Here is a 16573-nt window from a genome sequence, read left to right on the forward strand (position 1 = left end):
TTTTTTGGTGACATCTTTGTAAATCTGTTCTGCTGACATTTGGATTTGTTCTGTCATCCTTTAGTTTTTCACAATGTGTTCTTTAAACATTATGTAAATTTTTTAGTGTTCCTTTTGTTGTAGTTCAGTTGATTTATATTATTTAGTTTTTTGGTAGAACTGTTGTTTCCAGGAAAAGTAACATTGTGGCTCTAATATATTAAAGAGAAAGTAGAACCAATAAAGTAGTTGTAAATATATTGTAACAGCATTGTTTAACAATTGGATAACCTTGTTTTAAAATTTTGAAATACAAGCAAAGATAATACCTTTCAGTATTTCATGTGTAACATTTCATATACTTTAACAATGACTGGAAGAAATAAAAATTGTCTTTGCAAACCTCAGTCGTTTATGTTTTAGCAATCAGAATCAACAGTTTTTATTTAAATAAAGCAACCAAATACAGAAACATGTTCAGTTAGAAACATACCATAATACAAAGATTAAAGGTATGCTGAGCGACGGTGGAGACCGGGTGGAGGTGATGGAAACTCGGGTGAGGAGCAGTTGTTCACATCAAGCCGGACTTTATGAAGGGTAATTCAAGAAGATGAGGAGACCGGCGCCGATAGGCTGAGACGGAGGCGCATGATGAGCTGATTGGCTGAATTGAAGAGCGTTAGAATGTACACATAAGCCTGATTTATTTATCTGGTGACTTCAAAGAAGCTTTTCATACAGAAACAATGATTAATCCACAGTGGATCATTCTCTTGTCAAATAAACTTTCTAAAACCTACTTTCTCTGAGTGTTTCCAGTTTGAAGCTACATTTAAAGTTTTACAAAAGTCTCTCTGGGTTTTGCAACAATTGAATATTTGAGCGCAGTTTGTGAATCAAATACAACTGGTAGAGTTGATATAGAATTTCTAAATTGAATAGTGGGACACCAGTCCAGTGTCTTTTATCAGATTACTGGTTAAGCTGGAGTCCTTACAGGAAAGGTTTCCAATGAGACTTTATGGTAAACAATGACAATAGTTGAGCTCACCTGCAACCAAGCATAATAGTTTTTGGCACTAGTTATATTTTAGATTTAAATTTATTTATTATAAGAGTACGTTTCACTACAGTACAGTCTATTAATTGAATTACAGCGTTCTTGAAGTATTTGGTATCTGTTTTCTTAATCTAGGATTCCGCTCGTCCCACTTGCTCCATCCGTGCGGTGCGCGCACGTCCAGTCGCTGTGGGCCGCAGCTGACTCTCCAGACAGCCATGTGGTATTTTTGTTAGCTTTTGTTTGTCTTTTTTGTGATTTTGGCCTGGTGGGACCGGTTGTCCTGTTTTCGATCTTTCTTTTGATTAGATTCTCTTTTTGCTTTAGTCCGGTACCAGTAGGGGCTTCGACGGCCCTGTATAGGGTTGGCCCCCTGCTGTACAGTTTTGTTCTGTTTGATCGGCTCACCAGGTCCAACTTTAGGTTAATACTTTTGGGGTTTTGTTTTTTCTTTTATTTTGGGAACACGGGATTTGAGGGTTTTAACATTATTTTCTTCACCGAAAATCAGGAAAAGCTGAATTAAGAACATCAATAAGAAGAAAATTTATAAATAAACCTTTTTGTTAAACCCTCACTTTTGTTGTCTCGTGTCCTAAATATGTTGTGTCCTTGGTGGACGTAACATATTTATGGGGGCTCATCTAAACTAAGGTTTACCCTTAGAAACTTGTGTGCTGAGGTTTCAGATTTTTGGCGAGTGCTGGTTTTTGTGTGCATTTTTGCGCAGCTGGCGCGTGTTGCGCTGCTTAATTAGGACATTCAGGTCTGGTCTTGTTGCAGCTTTGTTTGTGCATGAGAGTTAGTGTAGCTTGATTCCACGGGGTAAACATGGAGTTTGACCTGGATGAGTTTATTGAAAAGCCTACATTAGACGTCTTGACTAAATGCACAAAGGAGCAGTTGCTGTTGGTTGCAGAGCATTTCGAGGTTGCCTTAGATAAACGTGTTAAAAGGGGAACAGTTGAAGCTGAGTTATTGGCAGCACTGGTGCAGATAGGAATATTTCCTGCTACGATCTTACCAAAAAGTCCTGTTGGATCGCCATCGAAAGCTTCGTTGTCAGATGACCCGGTTCGGTTAAAGGAACTTGAAGTAGAATTAGGACGGCTTGCTTTGAGAGAAAAGGAGCTGCATCTTGAACAACGAAGACTGGAGATACAAGCTGAACTGCGGTTGAAGGAACTCGAGCTTGGTGCTGAGTCTTCGCAACCCAAATCAAAGGATTTTGATGTGAGTAAAAATGTTCGCTTGGTTCCTCCATTTAATGAGCGAGATGTGGATAAATACTTCACGCTGTTTGAAAGGGTGGCACTAACACTTAAATGGCCTAAGGATGTGTGGACTTTGTTGTTGCAGTGTGCATTAAGTGGCAAAGCGCAAGGAGCGTATGCGTCTCTTTCTGTGGCGGATAGCCTTGATTTTGAGAAAGTTAAAAGTGCTATTTTAAGGGCGTATGAACTAGTACCTGAAGCTTATCGTCAAAAGTTTCGCAAATTGAAAAAACACTACAATCAAACGTATGTGGATTTTGTAAGAGAATAAAGAAATTCTCTTTGATCGTTGGTGCGCTGCTAAAAAATGTTGCTGACTTGACACAACTTAAGCAGCTCATTTTGATGGAAGACTTTAAAAATGGCTTGCCAGAGAAAGTGGCCACCTACTTAAATGAAAATAAAAGTGTCAAAATGTGTCAAAAGCTGCAGTGCTTGTTGATGAGTACGTGTTAAGCACAAAGGGATTTTGAGCGCTCGCATGTCTCTTTAATAAGTATGACAAGCCTGAAAATAACGGAAGGGAGAGTACAAAAACTGTTTCACTTGTTGAATCAGATGTTCCTGCTGCGCTCGGCAACGTTGAAAACAAATCAGATCATTTGACAACCCATGTGACGTGTTTTTATTGTAAAAAGAGAGGACACATTGTGGCTAATTGCCCGATTTTGCAGAGAAAAAATACTAAGCCGGTCGCTCTAATTAAAACGGTGAATCACGTTACACAGTCACTGTCAACAACGAAGCCTTGCGAGTATGCTGATTTTAAGCCTTTCGTTATGGATGGATTTGTTTCGGTGCCTGAAACTGGTGAGAAAATCCCTGAGAAAAAATTGCGGGATACTGCAGCCTCTCAGTCTTTTATTCTGGAGGGGATCTTGCGTTACAACAGTGACACAGGCGCGCTTGGTTGATTGCCAGTTCGCGGGTTTGGCATGCAAGACATTGGTGTGCCTCTGCACAAGGTCGTGATCCAGTCTGAGCTGTGGTCTGGTGACGCTGTGGTCGGAGTGCGTCCTAGTTTTCCGATAGCGGGCGTCTCCATGATCATGGGCAACGACTTGGCTGGGGGTCGAGTGTTGGTTACTGCGGACGTTACACCTGTTCCGGTGTTGCGTACCTGTCCAGATGAGCTTGCACTTACATTCCCAGATGTGTTCACGTCGTGCGCAGTTACGCGTGCAGCACTTAAGCGTCAACAAGAGGAAAGTAAGGATGATTTTGACTTGAGTGAGACTTTTTTGGTTAACGCTGAATCCGAACATGTTCCATTAACGAAAATGATGGAGGAGGACATGTTGGATGTAAATGCACTGTCATTATCTAGACAGCAGTTGATGGAGCTCCAAAAATCTGATAAAAGTTTAGCGCCGTTATTTAACGATGCACTAACTGATAAGTCTGACTCCATTTCTACGGGCTATTTTTTTAATGATGGTCTTCTAATGCGTAAATGGACGCCTTTAAATGTGTCTCCTCTTGAGGAGTGGAGTGTGGTGACACAAATTGTTGTTCCAACTCCATATCGTTCGGAAATTCTGCAGTTAGCGCATGACAACCCATTAGCAGGTCATCTTGGCATCAGAAAAACGTATGATCGCATTTTGCGTTATTTCTTTTGGCCTGGACTAAAGAGCGATGTAGTGCGCTACTGTAATTCTTGTCACATTTGTCAAGTATCGGGGAAACCAAATCAGACGATTCCTCCTGCTCCGTTGTGTCCTATTCCAGCCATCTCGGAACCTTTTGAACGGGTATTGGTTGACTGTGTGGGTCCGTTACCTCGCACCAAAGCAGGTAATAAGTTCTTGGTAACAGTGATGTGCACCTCTACTCGTTTTCCAGAGGTTTTTCCAGTGCGTAAAATAACTACGCCTGTAGTGGTGAAAGCATTAACGAAGTTTTTTTCACTATTTGGCTTACCTCGGGTTGTGCAGACTGACCAAGGGTCTAACTTCATGTCTAAGGTTTTTGCGCAGGTTTTACGCCAACTTGACATAAAGCACTGTCATTCCAGCGCTTATCACCCGGAAAGTCAGGGCGCACTCGAGCGTTTCCATCAAACTTTAAAAACAATGCTTCGCACCTACTGTTTGGAGTTTGAAACAGACTGGGATGACGGTGTACATTTACAAATGTTTGCTATACGGGAGGTGGTTCAGGAGTCTCTTGGGTTTAGCCCATCGGACTTGGTTTTTGCTCACACTGTTCGTGGTCCTTTGAAGCTATTAAAAGAGAAGTGGTTGTGTGAAAAAACTGACCAAAATTTATTGGACTACGTCAGTAACTTTCGACTGAAGCTGAGCCGTGCATGTGAGATAGCGAAAGAAAATCTTAAAACTGCACAGGCTAAAATGAAATCTTTATTTGACAGAAATGCAACTTTGAGACTTTTTCAGCCTGGAGAGAAAGTGTTGGCCTTACTTCCGGTTCCTGGCTCCAGCTTACAAGCACGCTACAGTGGCCCTTATACGATCACGAAGAAGGTTGGAGATCGAGATTATCTGATCTCTACTCCTGATCGGAGGCGGTCATCACGCCTGTGTCATGTGAACATGCTGAAGCCGTATATTGAGCGTGCGCCCACTTTGAATAAATCTGTAAGTTGTGTTTCCAGTGAACGAGCTGACGCATGCGTCACGGCAGGTGCGGACGCCCGGGAAGAGCTGTCCAGTGCTGAACCTGAAGGTGACGTCTTCTCTCCGGCTGTCACTGAAGGAAGATTTCCAAATTCCGAGGCTTTGGGAAACTTACCTCTCTTGTTGTCTCACCTTGATTTTTCCAAGCAGGCTGATGTCATTCATTTGATCCAGTCTTATAGGTCGCTGTTTGCAGATATTCCCACTCAGACTCATGTTCTCAGCCATGATATTGATGTTGGTGATTCCAAGCCTATTAAACAACACCCTTACAGAGTGAACCCTGACAAGCGACGCCGTTTGAAGATGCAGGTGGAGTACATGGTGAAACACGGACTTGCTGTTGCCAGCAGTAGTGCGTGGAGTTCGCCATGCCTCCTGACTGTTAAAGCCAATGGAGAGGACCGTTTCTGTACAGACTACAGGAAGGTAAATGGGGTGACTAAGCCGGATTGCTATCCACTGCCTCGTATGGAGGACTGTGTGGACCATGTGGGGGCTGCCCAGTTTGTGACTAAACTGGATTTGCTGAAGGGATACTGGCAGGTACCCTTAACGGCACGAGCTCAGGAAATTTCCGCTTTTGTCACACCCGATGATTTTCTTCAGTATACGGTGATGGCTTTTGGGATGCGTAATGCGCCAGCGACGTTTCAACGGCTAATGAATGTGGTTTTGTCAGGTTTATCATTCTGTGAGGCTTATTTGGATGACCTAGTGATTTGTTCTTCGACATGGGCTGAGCACGTTGAACACTTGAAGACTGTTTTTGTGCGTCTGAGTGAGGCTAATTTGACAGTTAATCTCTCAAAATGCCAATTCAGCCAAGCGACAGTGACCTATCTCGGAAAAAGGGTGGGGGGGAGGTCATGTGTGCCCCGTTGAGGCTAAAATAGAGGCTATTTTGTCTGTTCCAGTACCCAACACTCGTACTGAGCTACGCCGCTATTTAGCAATGGTTGGTTACTACAGGGGTTTTTGTAATAACTTTTCCTCTGTGGCTGCCCCTTTAACAGACCTACTTAGCCCTAAAGTAGCTTTTATTTGGTCTGAGCAGTGTCAGTCTGCTTTTGAGCAAACTAAACAGTTGTTAGTTAATGCTCCTGTTCTGTCTGCCCCTCGTTTTGATGTACCATTTAAGTTGGCTGTTGACGCATGTGATTCTGGTGTCGGAGCTGTGCTTCTTCAGGATGGTACTGATGGGGTGGAACATCCGGTTTCTTATTTTTCAAAGAAACTGGACAAGTATCAAAGATGGTATTCCACCATTGAAAAGGAGGCATTAGCGTTGGTCCTGGCTTTAGAACATTTTGAAGTGTACGTAGGAGGTTCTAGCGGATCTGTGATTGTTTTTACAGATCATAATCCGTTAGTTTTTTTGGATTGCATGCACAATAAAAACCGCCGCTTGATGAACTGGTCTCTGCGACTCCAATCATTCAACATCTCTATCCAACATGTTCGTGGTAAGGACAACGTAGTGGCCGACGCACTCTCACGACTCTTAGTCCGTTTTCTCTGAATGGGTTGAATCTTTTTTTTTTGCAACCCCGTTCAGAGTCTTTTGGGTGGGGGTGTTATGTGCTGCGGGCACATTATTATTCTGACTATTTCTTTTCCTTGTTTCTTATAGATTTTAGTTGAATGACCTTTTGTTAATCTAGTTTGGAGTTTGGATAAATTCCTTTTTGTTCACGTAATTATGTTAATTCGTGGCGCTGTTGGTCCGCCTATAAATAGGCTGGCTTTCGGCATGTTGGGAGCGCCATCATCTTTTCGAGCTCCGCTTTTCCGCTCGTCCCACTTGCTCCATCCGTGCGGTGCGCGCACGTCCAGTCGCTGTGGGCCGCAGCTGACTCTCCAGACAGCCATGTGGTATTTTTGTTAGCTTTTGTTTGTCTTTTTTGTGGATTTTGGCCTGGTGGGACCTGTTGTCCTGTTTTCGATCTTTCTTTTGATTAGATTCTCTTTTTGCTTTAGTCGGTACCAGTAGGGGCTTCGACGGCCCTGTATAGGGTTGGCCCCCTGCTGTACCGTTTTGTTCTGTTTGATCGGCTCACCAGTCCAACTTTAGGTTAATACTTTTGGGGTTTTGTTTTTTTCTTTTATTTTGGGAACACGGGATTGAGGGTTTTAACATTATTTTCTTCACCGAAAATCAGGAAAGCTGAATTAAGAACATCAATAAGAAGAAAATTTATAAATAAACCTTTTTGTTAAACCCTCACTTTTGTTGTCTCGTGTCCTAAATATGTTGTGTCCTTGGTGGACGTAACACAGGGGTCCAGTTCGTGGTTGTCTACCGCACTGAGAAGCTCCAGCTGTGCTTTGTGCTGTGCTTCAGTCAGTCAGCTGTGCAGGATGCAAGTCGCAAGACTAATCGAGCCACTGCAGCTGGAGCCACTTTTGACATTTTAATAAAAATAAAAAATAAAAAAAAAAACAAACAAACAAACAAACCTTGCTTTTCAGGTGGTGGCGGCGGCGGCCATTCGGAAGCAAGCAGCGAGTTCTGCTGCTGCAGGATGGCTGGTGATCGTTGGTTACCGCATCAATTTCGGTGACGCGGCTCGGTGAGAATTGGTTATTGTGGAAGCGGCACGAGTCCCGTTCCGCCGAATGGCCGGACCGTGTCCCGCCGAATGGCTGGAACCCAAGCCGGGGGGAAGGCGCCCGGACCCCGGGTAGGTGCTCAGACATTTTGGCGGAGTCCTGGACGTCTCCTTATGGCAGGAGACGTGGTCACAGGCACGAGTCCCGTTCCGCCGAATGGCTAAACCGTTCCACCGTATGGCTGGATCCCAAGCCGGGGGGGAAGGCGCCCGGACCCCGGGTAGGGGCTTAGACATTCGGCAGCATCCCTGGGCGTCTCCTTATGGCAGGAGACACGGTACGAGTCCCGTTCCGAGTCCCGTTCCACCGAATGGCCGGACCGTCCCACCGAATGGCTGGATCCCAAGCCGGGGGCAAGGCACCCGGACCCGGGTGTGGGCTCAGACATTCGGCAGCATCCCTGGGCGTCTCCTTATGGCTCGCGCCCCTGGGAAGGCAGCCATCCGGCAGCATGCTCCCATATGGCTTGCCCGTACCGTACCTCCTCATTTGGAAGCACACCACCAAATGATTCCCTACCTATGTGTCCAGAGGAGGGTTCGGTTTTATCCGTCTCCGGCTTGGGGTTGTCAATCGTGTGGCTCCTGTAACTTGGTGGCTCATTCTCAGGCTACTTCGTAAACGAGTCTGGCACAGCAAAAAGTGTGACCTCATTCGGGAGCAATTTATTCGACTTGACTCCTGTGGCTTGGTGGGGATTTTTAGCCTCCCTCCCTCCCTCTTAACGAGTCCAGGTACTCTGAAAAGTCTCTCTCGGTTTTTTCGGCACCGACGGCTCCTGTAGTCTGGTGATTTGCATCGACGAGGAGAAGGAGGAGATGCTGATGCTCCTGTAGTCTGGTGATTTGCATCGACGAGGAGAAGGAGGAGATGCTGATGATGCTCCATGTCGATGTCTAAATTACTTGCTTTCAGGTGCTAACGGCAAAGGTGTCCCACATGGCTTCAGCGGTGCAGCGGTTTAAGTTGCCCCACTTGCAATGGATGGCTGCCACGTGATGGTCGGGGATCGAATCCCAGGGCTGCGTAGGCGAGGCACTCGCAACGAAAGCCGCTAAACTACAGGACCCATGTACAAAAGCACAGCCGGCCGGCCCCTCGCTTCAGCAGGTGGTCGTAGCAGTACACCGGAGATTGCCTCGCTCTGTATATCGCGAGACTAATCGAGCCACCGCTTCGGCCAATTCTTTTTTCCACATTGTATCAGGGAGGAGCTAGCTAGCTAGCTAGCCCGCTGCAATTGGCTGGACATTTGGAAGCATCGATAAATGATTATTCCAGATGGCCGGCCGGACGGACATTTGGAAGCATCGATAAATGATTATTCCAGATGGCTGGACATTTGGAGGTCATAAGCACTATGAGCAAAGACAACCCACATGGCTCCTGTAGTTTAGTGGTTTAGCTGCCCGCTCTCCGCCCCAGAGACCCGGGTTCGCTTCCCGCTGGCTGCAGAAAGCCTTTTACGTTTTTGTTTTTTCTTTTGACAAACTATATACCGGCAGAACCGGGAGAGTCCAAGGAAGGTTTTGGTGGCCTCCGATTTCCGCCACGACCTTCCTACGATTTTTAATTAATTTTTAACCGTTTTACGGAAAATCGGTCAAAAATACTCGAGCCCTGAACCGGCCCTCCTTCCCCTCTACCGATGACTCCTCCGTATAAAGGGCTTCCCCGCGGCACCGCCGTGACCCCCCCCCCACGAGACCCCCGCCCCACCACGGAGCCCACCCGCACCCGAACTGCGCTCCCACAGCTCTTCTCAGGCTCAAACACACTCGCAGACATTTGGCAGCAAAACACGATCTCGCCTTATGGCCGAACTCACAACCCCGCGAGGTCAAGGCTCGAGCCCTCAACCGGTCCTCCTTCCGGTCGACCGATGCCTCCGTATGGCAAAAGTGCTTCCCCGCGGCCCGGGACCACCCCCGACCCCCGCCGAACCGGTCCGAACCGGCCCTCCTTCCTTCCCTCCCCTCTACCGATGCCTCCACATGGCAAAAGTGCTTCCCCGCGGCCCCCCCGGGACCCCCCCGGGACCCCCGCCCATCCCCCCACCGAAAATACGGACTTTGGAGACCCTTTCCGTTTCACCCTCACCCCATATGGCAGGAATGAGCCCAAACGGCCAAAGCCCAGCACACACGGCACACAGGCAAAAGATGGAAATATCCTGGCTCTTCAAAAAGTAATCCTGGAGCGCCCCCAAGTGTGTCTGGAACCACACTGCACGTCCGCCCGAATGGCGAAAACTCCTCCCGTATTCCCCGTTTATATGCTGCACTGTGGCTGAACAAGTCACTCCTGACCCTTAGCAGCACTATTGCGCCATGGCGCAGCATTTCAATGTTAAACCTCCGACATACGGGAGCCGTGGGCCCTTTTTATGTTGATCTAATGTGGTATTCTAATTTTAAATTGTGTACTTATTAGTTCTAAGAAGAGAATAGCACCATCTAACTTATCGATTCTCAACGTGGGCGGTACCGCCACCCAGGGGGCGTTCAGAGGACGGCAGGGGGTGCTGGGGGACATTTTTACAAAAGGGGGGCGCTGAGATGCCTCTTGGGGGCGTTTAGTCCAGTGTTTCTCAACCTTTTTTGGCCCAGCGCCCCCCTAGCCTTTATCCAGATCCCTCACCGCCCCCCCCCACCAAAGAATTTGCAGGCTACTTTGCACTGACTATTATTTTATCATTAATATTACTATCACTATTGTAGATGTTTTGATTTTTATGCTTGTTTCTGTATTTATCATCAAAAATAAAAAAAGACGAGCACATTGCGCAAAACTCTGAAACAGGAGAAGCGGGACATAAAACGGAGCGACAAACTAGATGTGAATTATGGCATAAAAACAGAGAATTCGACGCTGAACAGTGAAAAAATCAACACATGATGTGAAACACATGACGATTAGGAGGCGTAGCAGGTGATGAGTCAAGATTACTGGTGGTGAGCGTCAATAAACGATCAAATAAATCTAGCAACAAGAAAGAAACTAAAGTGGACATAGCAATAAACCAAGAGAGGATAATACTAATCAAAGGAAACTAAATGGAACTGAATGAAGAACAAAATGCAAGAATAAACTAAGAAACTAAAGTAAATACAGAGGAATAAACTGGTATGGCAAGACCTTTCGAGCAATAATTTATACAGAGGACGGTATGGCAAGAATAAACACACCATTTCCAGATAAAAGGTAAGATAATCTTGTCACAATGTCATGGGTTTGTTGAAACCACGTCTAGTACTGAGAATAAATATATCTTACAGACCATAACAGTGAAGAACTGATCACTTATTTATGTTTTTAATTAGATTTGATATATTTATTTCTTCAATATTATTTTTCATGTCAGTGTTAATGTCATGAGGCTGATGACTCCATGACACTTTCAATTTGACTCATTAGGATTTGATTAAGAACCAGATTTGTACTTTGTAATTTCTGTCCAGTAAAACTATTAATCTATAAATCAATAGTCAGGTCTATATAGATATAATCCATGTTTCTGTCTCATATTTGTATGGCATTAAAAGGACCTGGAACTTTTGTTTTTCCACTGAAAGCTCTGGTTTGCAAAATAAATGCCATGTGGGTGAAGTTTTATGGATGTCTCTGATGTCCCATTCTCCTGAAGGCAGCACAGAGCTGCACCACCAGAAACTTGACAGAAACACTGAAAAGAAGAGCTATGATTAATGTAGTTACAGTTCTATCCATGTTTTAATGTTGCAGAGCTCAGTCGTTTTGCAAATAGTTCAAAGTTTAAACTGGCATGCTGTACATCTTTTATCTGGTTATTTTGCGCAATATTTAACAACTAGAAAATGACACAGAATAAGAATATTTTCCCACTCTGATTGGCTGCTGTTAGGCCTACCAATTTTAATTTGAAAGTTCATTGCATTTTTTGTAGACGCCTGTGAAAACAATTTCTATTCCCACGGCTTTTTGTTCTCTGGGAAATTATTTTTGATGATAAATACAGAAATGAGCATAAAATTCGAAACATCTACAATAGTGATAGTAATATTAATAATAAAATAATAGTCAGTGCAAAGTAGTTCACAAATTCTTTGGTGTTGTTTTTTGTTTTAAATAATATTTCTTTTGTTTTTTGAGAAGAGTTTGTTTGTAAAACTGAGTTAAAATATCACTAATAGGGTCATTAAAAAATTATTTTATATTTATTTTTGTCAGATGTTGATGACAAAGTTCTGGAACAGGTTCATTAAAAATGTAAGCCCTGCACCTTGACATCTTTACATTTCCAAAACATTATTTGTCATATTTCAATACATAAGCTTGAGGAATAATTACATTTTTTTTGGGGGGGGCGGGGGGGGGTGACTCCTGGCCCAATGGTTGCAGCTACTGGCCTATACGTCGCGGGAAAAAAGTTACTTAATGGTTTTGATTCTCTTCCTTCATGATATTAAGTGTTAGAGTTATAAAACTGTAGTCTTGTTCTTTTAAGTTGCTTTTGGTGTAATTGCTTCTTTCTCTCCCAAGATTTCAGCAGTCAACATTTCATCCCGTTACTGGAAATACCTTATATTATTAAATAATTACTCTTTCTGGATCAAAATCGGACTTTTATTTGTTAAACAGGTCAAAGTCATGAAAATTAACTGTTTGTGTTGGATTTCCTGTTGATACAAGACACAATGCACAAAAATATACAGATTCGTGATTTATTTAAAATTGTAGCCAAGTTAACTCAGAGGAGTTCAACAACACATCCAAACCTGTCAAGCTATTGCTGTAAGTATTGCCTGATAATGAACCTCGGAAATAAATTTATTAAAAACAGCTACTTTTATATTAGTAGTCCTAAAAATGTACCTTACACCACATTGCTACAGCAAATTAAAGAAACACAAGTTTAAGGTTCTTTTGGAGGACTGAGCCTGTGTTATCTAAGGACCTTCCACCTTGATGCTACTGAGCGGCTGATTGTGTGGAGAGGAGTTCATGACCTGCTGGGTAGAGACCCGCTGCAGTCCGTGAAAGTCCTCGCAGAGAGATTACGGGAAACAGGGAGACTTGGTTTAGCTATAATATAAGTTGGAACTATTACTACTTGATAAATGTATGTAGTATTTCTAGATAATACATGGGGAATATAACAATGTTGACAAGCTTTGATCTGGGGTGTAATATATCATGAATGGGAGAAGAAAAAGTTAGTAAAATACAGTGATAGTTATTAACTCTCAGAGAAAAAGATTTGGTTTGTTTAGAAGAAGTATGCCTTAACTGATTTTCTCATATTTTAAATTAGGTTTGTTGTTTTTTTAGGATAGACGTTAGATAAGGAATAACAATAATAATTATAGGGCAAATCTACATTCAAATTAACATTTTCACTGCATCACTTGCATAAGTGCAATTTAATTACCTGTAACAGTGTGTGAGCTAAACTAATAGTTAACATTCCTGCTGCTGCACGTTGCTGCAGAGACTGTTTCCCATTAACTGAAAGAGGAGAGGTACAGACTATAATAAGAAATACATATAACATAAGGATTATTCTTCTTTCTCTGCTGCTGAACTTCATGCTTTTACTCATTTAGAGTTCATGCGTTACACTGAAAACAGTCTCGATTTGAGTACGAGTACCACAGACGTGTCACGTTATGTACATCTGGCAACATTAAGAGACTCTTCGGCGTCTGGAGTCCTTCTGTTCAGGACGACATGGAAAGAATTAGTTTGTTGGATAAGGCTCGAAGGTGCACAGCAGCTTCACAATCATCAGTGGTTCACTGTCCTGTGATGACAATCGGCACAAAATCATGGGAACAGAAGTCGTAAAAGTCATAAATAAGAAAAACAAAGTCTGTACAAATATTAAATGCACACAAACACACATACACACACATTAACCCCCTCACTACACAGTTCGTAGTGGTTCAGGGTCGCCATTGCGTTTGACTCAGTTAAAAAAGGTGCAGATCTAGGAGTCAGGACTCCACAAGCTACGATGAGAATCAGTGTTCCTAGCTTCACACAGCAACAACAAACAGTGTGACTGACCAATTAAAGTCTCATGAAGCAGAAGAGATGCTCAAGTTTCAGACTGGACTGTTGACTTTGTTAGTGTTGGTGTTCGAGTCAGAAATGGAGATGGGAGTCAAACAATATTTTTGCTTCCACCAGGTTTTAGGTTGGACTGTGGACGGATTCCTGGCTCCTTCCAACCTACTTCCTGTCAGTTTGTGTGCAGTGTTGGAACTGAGCAAAGCTGAGGAATACTTGCTCCAGAGATATCTGGCTCACACAGTAGTCTTCAATGCGGTACTTCTCTTTGGCTGCCTCCAACGTGCCAGAGAAAGAAGGTGAGGAGGAGAGACAACAGAGATGAAGCATGTCTTAGTGAGGAGGTGATGTAATTTTAATCCCTTAAAAAGTGTATTTATTTTAAATAATATAAATATTATTATATTTATAAGTATACTTTTTAAAACTTTTCTTATGCACATTTATTATATTTGTTATGTTGATATATGTTATGTTATGTTATGCATGAAATCTAAATGAGTAAAAGTATATAGTTTGCGTTTATTCTGAAGCATATAAGCAGTGGTGCTGCGCTGGCAACAAAACTGAAAAAAAAAATTACACACTACGGAGCCCTCCAGGGGACATGGGGAATTTTAATTTCTTTTGCGTCTCTCGCAATAATCTACTGATCAGTTCATGCGGCATACTGTAAGCCTTTCTTACAGTGGCCGCCGTACTTTCTGTTTTAATACAAGCTTATATGAGGTTTTTCCATGGACTATTTCTGAGTTATTAGGGTAATAAGTCATCTGATTGTGTCTCTGTTGTGTTCATCTGAATGGTTTAACCCTCCTGCCGTCCTCATTTTCTGTATACACCCTGTGTCCTCCGGGTCAAAATGACCCGTCTTCACTAAACCCCCAATATAAGCAGCTCAATTGAATTTTAAACACCAAATTTCATCTTGTATATTGTCATTCACCACAAAATGTGTGAATACTTGAGTTTTCCCTCCCCACTTGAATTTCTATAGCTTAAGAAAATAAAAAAATGTGCAAAAAGGAGTTTTGAATGCATTTTTATTCATCTCAGTGACTCATTTTTTTTTACTTTTCTCCAGTGAACAATTTAAGACCCATAACCCATTCAATTAATTAGCACATGTAGGGCAGTATGCAAGTGCACAGCCTTTGCAGATATATTTCTTACACCTGCAGCACACAGTATGTGTTTTACAGTCCTTCTTTTGAGGGCAGAACTGACATCTCTTCCTCTTACTTGGCTTAGCTGGGGAAGTGGCTGTGGTAGATGGATCCTCAGGTTGAGCAGGAGCTGCTGCACTCTGAATAGCTTTCACAACTGCTGCTGAGGCTTCTGTGCGGGGGACATGCTTCCTTCTTTCAATGAGTGGAGTTACAAGTGCCTTTCTTAGCTGCTCCAGGAACACCCTCCTCTTGTTGTGCTTACGAGACATCCAGGATGGGTTGATGTCTCTCCAAATCACAAAGGCATTGTAGGAGGACAGATCAATGATGTTGTGGAAGATGACCAGGGGCCAGCGGGCGGTCATTCTTCTGCAGCTATATGTTCCAATCACCTTGTCTAGGTTGTCCACACCTCCTTTGTTGCGGTTGTATTCCAGGATGATGATTGGCTTCCTGTCCTCACGATCACTAATGTCGCCGTCTTTGTGCAGTGTGCTCAGAAGAACTACATTCTTGTTTTTCTTTGGGAGGTAGGAAACTAGAGTGGTGGTGGGCGTGAAGGCAAACTTTGAGGAGAAGACCTCTCTCTCCTTTGACGCAAGCAGTGCAGGTGGGAGCTCAGGCTTGTTCTTTCGAACTGTACCAACCATGGTGATCTTCCTCTTCAGGAGCTGCTGTCCGAGTTCATAAGAGGTGAAGAAATTGTCACATGTCACATTGTGACCCCTCAGTCCCTCTGTCACATCAAGCACAACTCGCATCCCCTGGTTCTTCTCTGGGCATCCACTGGTTGACTTCCCAGTGTAGACTTGCATTTTCCAAGCATAGCTTGATTTGGCATCGCAAGCCACCCATGACTTGATCCCATATTTTGCTGGCTTGCTGGGCATATACTGCCGGAAAGGACAACGGCCTTTGGACAAAAGACATTAGCATCAGTGATTAGTATCAGTGTCACAGAAAACAGTCAAAGAAATCAATAGTGAAAATCACTTTTATTACAAATATGAAAACAGATTACCTCTAAATGGAACCAGTTGCTCATCCACTGTTACATCAGGCCCTGGATTGTATAGGTAGGGCAACCGCTCCACCCACTTGTCCCATACCTCTCTTATGGCTGCAAGTTTGTCTGTCACACGTCTTGCTGGTCTTGATTCACGGTCATCAAATCGTATCAGTCTTGAGTAGGTGTGAAAGAGTTTGAGTGGCATTGTGGCTCGGAAAATTGGCCTTCCACTCTCTGCATCCCATAGACTAGCTGCAGCCTCACCTCGGGACCTGTATACACCTTTATAACCTCTTGAAATAACAGGTGTTCTTCTGAAGTCTGCGAGAACACCACCTGATTTGCCTTGTTTACTTCTGCTACTGATTGATCTGAGACACAACTAAAACTTTGTTACATTTTGTGGTTTGTAAATAACTCTGTGACCTTGATTTCAACTCTATTTGCCTCATGGGTCATTTTGACCCGAAGACCATCTTTGAACCTTTTTTTGTACAGCTTACATGGAAATGTGAATAAAAACAACATTTAACTTTTTCTATTGTATGGGCCAATCTAGGAAAAGTCTTAAAATCTCAAGTTAAAAAAAATAACATTTAGGGGATTTTTGGGGGGGTTTTAACACAGTGGCGGGTCATTTTGTCCCGAAGACAACAGGAGGGTGAAGTACATTTTAATAGCAGACTAGATAAAACCGTAACTCTCTTGCTCCTCAGGGAAACCATTTAACACATCCCATCCAACAAATAATGCTACATCCAACATCATCTCCTCCG

General features: G+C 43.4%; 1 protein-coding gene across 2 annotated transcripts in view; it reads right to left on the reverse strand.

Annotated features, from left to right (window-relative positions):
• LOC145552555 (uncharacterized) overlaps nt 1-16573 on the reverse strand; it is a 36786-nt gene that overhangs the window by 6140 nt on the left and 14073 nt on the right. The window contains exon 1 of one of the 2 annotated variants that reach the window (XM_081610041.1): nt 7416-9233. The exons of the other annotated variant lie outside the window; for it this stretch is intronic. The gene's annotated coding sequence lies outside the window, so the exon portion shown is untranslated. Of the gene's footprint in view, nt 1-7415; nt 9234-16573 lie in introns of those variants that run through there. 2 annotated transcript variants of the gene reach the window in all.

Source organism: Poecilia reticulata, chromosome 8 (assembly GCF_904066995.2).
Source record: "Poecilia reticulata chromosome 8, P_reticulata-male-v2, whole genome shotgun sequence".
Lineage (NCBI taxonomy): Eukaryota > Metazoa > Chordata > Actinopteri > Cyprinodontiformes > Poeciliidae > Poecilia > Poecilia reticulata.